At 36.2% G+C, this 7,500-nt stretch overlaps 1 long non-coding RNA gene across 1 annotated transcript in view; it reads left to right on the top strand.

The window, feature by feature from the left end:
* The first annotated feature begins 6,255 nt into the window (after window positions 1-6,255).
* Window positions 6,256-7,500, top strand: part of LOC144961290 (uncharacterized) — a 2,159-nt gene continuing 914 nt past the window's right edge. Inside the window, exons 1-2 of the long non-coding RNA XR_013643122.1 lie at window positions 6,256-6,508; window positions 7,465-7,500. The exon at window positions 7,465-7,500 is cut by the window's right edge and continues 63 nt beyond it. This is a non-coding gene — a long non-coding RNA (uncharacterized LOC144961290). The remainder of the gene's footprint in view (window positions 6,509-7,464) is intronic.

The raw sequence follows: 7,500 nt of genomic DNA, 5'->3' as shown, positions 1-7,500 counted from the left end.
CAAAAAAAAAAAAAAAAACAAAGACCTGAGTGACGTCAACTTCATTTTATCTATAGAAAGAACGAAGTTGACGTGACTCATGTCTTTGTTATTGCTTTTTGCCATCCAGGTTAATGACTTATTCTCACCAAACTCTTTTAACCAGACAACAGATAGTTTGAAGTTGACGTCACTCTGGTCTTTGTTATTGCTTTTAGCCATCCAGGTTTATGAGTTATTCTCACTTAACTGTATTATCCAGGCTATAAACGTTCATGGTTACACACAATTTTGTGTGTTGGTCCGTTATACTTCCGGATGGCAATGTTGTGAACTTCTTAGACAAGCGCATACTATCTATAGATAGTATGAAGTTGACGTCACTCTGGTCTTTGTTATTGCTTTGGGACATCCAGGTTTATGAGTTATTCTCACTATTCTCACTTGTGCGGCTATGTAGTCTAGTGGTAGGACAGTTGCTTTCCGACCGGAAGGTCCTGGGTTCGAGCCTCGCGCTCGGCGCATAGTTGAGTCCTTGGAAAAGGCTCTTTACTCACTTTCTCTCACCGTACTCAGGTGTAAAATGAGTACCTAGCCGTTAACAGCGTTGTCTTTGTCCGAAAAATTGTAATTATGTCTAACAGGCGTCATGTCCCGTCCTACATGTTAAATGTTGCTGTTGACCAGGGACCCCTTGTAAAGCGCTTTGAGCACATTTAGTAGATATTGCCCTATATAAAGCTCAATTAATTCTTATTTTGTCTCATTTGGACATTATGGGGATTTTTTTGCCCTGAAATTTCTCATTCGGTCTAATATTTTATCATGATTCAACTTCAAATTTATATAGCCCGACGTGTACAAATATGCAGGTCTGACATCCGAACAAAATACTCTTCAACAGTTGTATCGTCACTTCCTTCCTAATGACGCGTGGTAACTTAGTAACACTGGCTCTAAACTATCGGAACAATGGCGGACGCCCGTATGAAATATGTCTCCGGCGAGCATAAAAGCGTATCCAGATGGAAAATAAACCCTATAAATTTGATCATGTTTTGACTTTTACACATTCTGATCACAAGGCATATGAAAAGTTCTAGCCAGCATGAAGAATAAAAAGTACCGATTTTCTTTGTTTAGAACCAAGATGTCCGCCATTGCTGGGCGACGTGACTTCAGACTACTGAATCTAATTGTGGGCCTAGTTTAACATTGTTGTAATGGACTATATTTTCCCTCATTTTTTAATATTTCCATTACAACAATGGGCCCATAAGGAATTGGGTTATCAGACCTGCAAATAAGTACACGTCGAAATAGCTGCCTAATTTATGGACATTTCTTTATGCCAAATGATGCTTAGAAAAAAGTTTGTTTCAAGTGTTAGATCAAGGACGGCAAAATCTCAAAAAGTGGATAAATTGACTTAACAAGTTTTGGAAAAACCAGCTGTCTTGCACCATTTAGCACGATCTCCTACACATTCACGACAAGCGTCCATAGAGACAGGGCCTAGGGCAGCCATATTCATTCTTGAACGTATCTAATTATACACTTTCTGTCCTTCTAACCAAATAACAAAAATATTATTACCGTCTTACATGAATAACCAAAGACGTGAAGTTTTTGTTCAGGGTTGTTTTTTTTGTTGTTGTTTTTTTTTTTTTTTTGTTTTTGTTTTTTCAACGCACGAATAAACACCCTGTATAAATTCATAACGCAGTTAAAGTCAGTAGTAAGGCATTTGAGAGTGTCTGGACCACCCATAAAAAAAAAAAAAAAAAAAAAAAAAAAAAAAAAAAAAATTATGGAGGTCTAGAGGGGGGCCACTAGGAAGTGTCTGAGGAGGAGAAAAATAAAAATGAGTGGGAGCCAATAGGAAGTGTCAGGTGGAATTATTTTTTTTCCTTCTTTTGTATTACATGATTGACATGCTGCTCCTCTATATTTTCCTGAAAGATGATTGTGTTGTCTTACTTTATTGTTTTCATTAAATTTATTATGACAGATATAACATTTTGTTGCTTCTTGAAATTGTTCTTCTTCATATTTATTTAACATTGGTTCTTTATTTTCTTTTAAATACATTTGATATGTTATTTGTTTGTATATCTTTATTACCTTTTCTACATATTTCTCTTTTGCATCATTACCAACATAATGAAAGTATTGTGGTTTGTATATTTCTGGATAATCAGAATGAACATAGATACCATAACTATTAACTGTTTGTTTAGAGATTGGATTTGTATAAGATTCTTCTGGATGAGGTTGTGTTGTTGTTATAGGAATATTACTCGATTCAAAATCAGAATAGATAACGAATGGTAATCTGTTTTTAAAATGATGATTATTAAACTTAAGAATATTATCATCTTTCTTTGGCATCTTAACATTACAATGTTTATGATTAAGACATATTTCTTTGTGTTTTTCTAAAGTTTCTTTTCTTTGAAATCCTTGTAGACAATTCCTACATGTAAAATTTTTATGTTTTTTATCATATCTAAAACTATCTAAGTCTTTGATTAAACAATAATGAGTATTTTCATTTGATTCAATGTATAATAAATCAATTATATTTTCACTTTCAATATTAGAAACATAAACTGGATATAAAGAATTTTTGTTCTCTTGTTTTTCTAAAGCAAATACATTTATACTTAGATTATTTTGTTTTTCTACTTTTGATATATCTTTTAAGGATACAGGATATTCTATACCTTCCATATTAATATTATTTTCATAAGGTTTATATTTACTTACTCTATCTTTATGATCTTTAGCAGGATATAATTTAGACAATAAAGCCCAAAGAAAACATTTGTTATCATTTTTATTTTGAACATTAATAATATTACTTGATTTAAATTGTAAAGGAATAAAAGATGAAGCTTTTTGATAATCATATTTATATTGTTTTACTTCTACACTTTTAATATTTCTAAAAACAAAACCAGAACCCCTTTCTTGATATTGGTCTATCCATGCTTTAAATTTATCTTCTAATCTACTAAAGAATTTAGAAACATTGTTTTGTGTTTGAATTAACTGTCACAGTGGCTATAGAAATCAATCAACCATTGCAGTGCTTATAGAATTACATTTCTAAAGAGACACAGCGGCTATAGAAATCATTCAACCATTAAGTCAAACCGAAACTGTGGGAGCGGCAAACGTTTTTTTTTTTTTTTTTTTTTTTTTTTTTTTTTTTTTTTTTTTTTTTTTTCAACGCACGAATAAACACCCTGTATAAATTCATAACGCAGTTAAAGTCGTTATTCAGACTATGCGGTTATGTAAAATACGCACAACATCAGCCAGCGGGATATAGATAGAATGCGCTTGGCCAAGGAGTTCACAACATTGCCATCCGGAAGTATAACGGACCAACACGCAAATTCTGTGTAACCATGAACTTTTATAGTCTGGTTAATACAGTTTAGTGAGAACAACTCACAAACGCGGATGGCAAAAACAATAACAAAGGCCTGAGTGACGTCATCTGCATACTATCTATACCAACCAATACACAAAACTGTGTGTAACCTTAAACGTTTATAGATAGAGCACTCAGCTCTTTGTTATTGTTTTTAGCCAGCCGTTAAATGATTATTTCTCACTAAATTCTATCAATAGATAGTATGCGCTTGGCTTAGAAGCTCATAACATTGCCATCGGGAAGTATAACGGACCAACACACAAACTGTGTATATCCATTAACGTTTATAGTCGGGTTAATACAGTTCAGTGAGCATTACTCATAAACGCGGATGGCAAAAAACAATAACAAAGACCTGAGTGACGTCATCTTCGAACTATCTATAAGACAATATATATATATATATATATATATATATAATTATATATATATATATATATAAACGTTCAAGTTACACATAGTTTTGTGTGATACGTTATATCTGTCTGGCGGATGTTGTGAGTATTTTGGCGAAGCGCAAGGCATCAATAGTATGTTCTAAAGTCCCGTGCGCGCGCACGGAATATTGCAAATTCCTCCAAAGTTTCAAGACTAAATAATGTGGTGCCATGATTTTTTGCATCCCGGCTTATATTTTAAACTACATAACTTGACACGTTATGACAACCGATAGTGATAGACCAAACCGTTTTCCCACAATAAATTGAGCATTTATATAGCGCAATATCCACTAAAATGTGCTCAAAGCGCTTTACAAGGGGTCCCTGGTCAACAGCAACATTTAACATGTAGGACGGGACATGACGCCTGTCAGGCGAAGTTGCAATTTTCCGGACAAAGACAACGCTGTTAACGGCCAGGTACTCATTTTACACCTGAGCACGGTGAGAGAATGTGAGTAAAGAGCCTTTTCCAAGGACTCAACTATGCGCCGAGCGAGGCTCGAACCCAGGACCTTCCGATCCGAAAGCGAGTGTCATACCACTAGACCACATAGCCAATAAGAACATAATGTTGTTTTGTAGAGAGATTGTTTGAGTTTAAAAAATCCATTTTTCTGCTGGTAAGCCAGCCAGCCGTTTTTAGAAAACACTGGAAATGATCGGTAAGCAGAGAAATAAAGAGGACGAATCAATGACACAAGAAATAGATGTAGCCTCAACGACCTGGGTATAGATAGTATGCGCTTGGCTAAGGGGCTCATAACATTGCCATCCGGATGTATAGATAGTTCGAAGATGACGTCACTCAGGCCTTTGTTATTGTTTTTGCCATCCGCGTTTGTGAGTTGTTCTCACTAAACTGTATTAACCTGACTATAAACGTTCATGGTTACACAGAGTTGGTGTGTTGGTCCGTTATACTTCCGGATGGCAATGTTATGAGCTTCTTCGCCAAGCGCATACCATCTATACTTAGGATGGCTTTCCATTGTAAGGCTCTCGGACAAGTCAATTCCGCTCTCCATTTTCCGCCGAAGTCAAAAAAATAAAATAATAATTGAGCTTTTATATAGTGCAATATCCACTAAATGTGCTCAAAGTGTTTTACAAGGGGTCTCTGGTCAACAGCAACATTTAACAAATAGGACGGGACATGACGCCTGTTAGGCGATATTGCAATTTTTCGGACAAGTAAAACGCTGTTAATGGCCAGGAACTCATTTTACACCTGAGTACGGTGAGAGAATGTGAGTAAAGAGCCTATTCCAAGGACTCAACAATACGTCGAGCGAGGCTCGAACTCGAACCCAGAACCTTCCGAAAAGAAAGCGAGTGTCCCCTTGTAAAGCGCTTTGAGCACGTTTAGTGAATATTGCACTATATTATAAAAAGCTCAATTGTTTAAAATTGTAGCTGGATGTATCGTCGTTCCGTCTGATTTACCTCTATTGTCAGTGATAGGCGTGACGTCCCAGGCATTTCATTCTTTACCTCTTTCACGGCGAGACGGATTCATATTTGTGACCCATCGTCTCAAATCGGTATAATATCGGAACGAACCAGATGCTTAAAATCTGAATTAAATGTTAAACTGGTCAAAAATATAAATTATTGGCATTCGCACCCCAAAATATGGTTGCCATTCTCCTCAATAAAACATTAAAACTCAACACAAGTCTGATATTTCTGGCTATAAATTCAATTTTCAACATCTTAACCAACCCGACTTAATCCCGTTTTGAGGCGAAGGGTCACATTTTAACACTCAAAAATTTTTATAATCATGTACCATAGTATACCAGTAGGCCTAAATGTTTTGATTTGTTTTGTTTTGTTTTGTTTTCTTTTGGTTCTTTTTTGTGCGGCTATGCATGCAGTCTAGTGCATATAATACTCGCTTTCAGATTGGAAGGTCATGGGTTCGAGCCTCACTATAAGCTGCGTATAGTTGAGTCTCCTTCAGAAAAAAATAATATAACAGGCCTCACGCACGTCTCGTCCTACAATTTTAGTGTTGCTGTTGGCTTGAGACCCCTTGTGAAGCGCTTTAAACACGTTTAGTGGATATTGCGCTGTATGAATAAAGCTCAAGTGTTTTGGGGTTGGGATTTTGTTGTTGTTGTTGTTGTCTTTGTGTTGTTTTTTTGTTTTTTGTTTTTTTGTTTATTTTTGATCTTATTTTTTCTTTTTCTTTTTTTTTATTGGTAGATGCTGCTCTCTTGGTAAAAACGAAACGATAAGACTAGAATCAAACCCGGTCTGTGTAGGGTTAATAGTTACCCAATCCACCGTAACACTTACACACACACACACACACACTTATACACACACACTTACACACGCACACACACACACACACACACACACTTACACACACCTATGTATTATATTCGGGGAGTTCCATTGTACACATCAGATTCCACGTTTACAGTAAACTTGTCGAGTTGTGCCTTGTAGATCTAGATAGTTTGATTCAAAAATGGAGAAGAAAGTTTGTCTGATTTTATTGGTGGCTTTTATCATTCTATCGCCTGTGCCTTCCGAAGCCAGGTCGGCCCATGGATTCATCAAGTGTCTCCTTAGGATGAACAGTCCAGATGGGTTAGATGCAACACCAGATTGCGATTGGATGAACAAGAAGGTAGGCCTGGCTCGGTAACAATATCTCCGTTTTAAGATAAATATATCTGTATCTGTATCTGTATGGTTGGTGCTGAAGAAACCAATGGTCTGATTGTATTTCAGCGGCGTCCTCATTGGGCGCTGGCCATGACGTAACTATAGTCGGCCATGGCGCGGGCCCATGTCAGTCGGGCCATGAAATCGGTTAGGTGTGGTGCCATGATGACCAGTTCATCCAGCCCATTCCACTCCGAGATAGTTCTAATATGTATACGATTCTTTCGTTTATTTGAATTTATTAAACGAGTTATCTGTATCGTTTCGAATAACACTACGAGCTTGCGTGAAAGTTAATGCATGATTTGAAAAAAAAGGGTTTGATGATTACAAAGAAATGAAAGAATATGTAAGTTCCACCCCTCCAATAAAATTATTAAATATTTCATGACCAAGTGGTTTAATGGAAGTAGAACAAGTGATTCCATTTGTTGACCTATTGAATACAACTCACGATTTGTTTTCTTTTGTGGCCAAAGACTTGTCATTTGAAGTCTTTTTTGTCTTTGTTGGCCAGTGTCAGGTTATAGATGGTATGCGCTTGGCTAAGAAGCTCATAACATTGCCATCCGGAAGTATAACGGACCAACACGCAAAAGTGTGTGTATCCATGAACGTTTATAGTCAGGTTAATACAGTTCAGTGAGCATTACTCATAAACGCGGATGGCAAAACACAATAACAAAGACCTCAGTGACGTCATCTTCGAACTATCTATAGTCTGATTAATACAACTTAGTGTTTCTTATAAAAATGCTAACTAAAAACAATAACAAAAATATGAGTGACATTAATTTCGATATATCCATAGTCTGAATGATATAATTCAATGAGAACTAATCACTATTGAGCTGGATGAAAATGACGACAAAGAGCTGAGTGACGTCAACTTTGTTCCTTCTTTAATTCCCACCATAGTTGTCTCGAAACAAGAGGGAGACAGCATTGCAAGGG

Source organism: Berghia stephanieae, unplaced genomic scaffold, assembly GCF_034508935.2.
Source record: "Berghia stephanieae isolate SIO BIC M18660-M18661 unplaced genomic scaffold, UCSD_Bste_1.3 scaffold202, whole genome shotgun sequence".
Taxonomy (NCBI): domain Eukaryota; kingdom Metazoa; phylum Mollusca; class Gastropoda; order Nudibranchia; family Aeolidiidae; genus Berghia; species Berghia stephanieae.
Note: the sequence above shows the minus strand (reverse complement) of the source record. Positions and strands in the feature narration are given on the sequence as shown.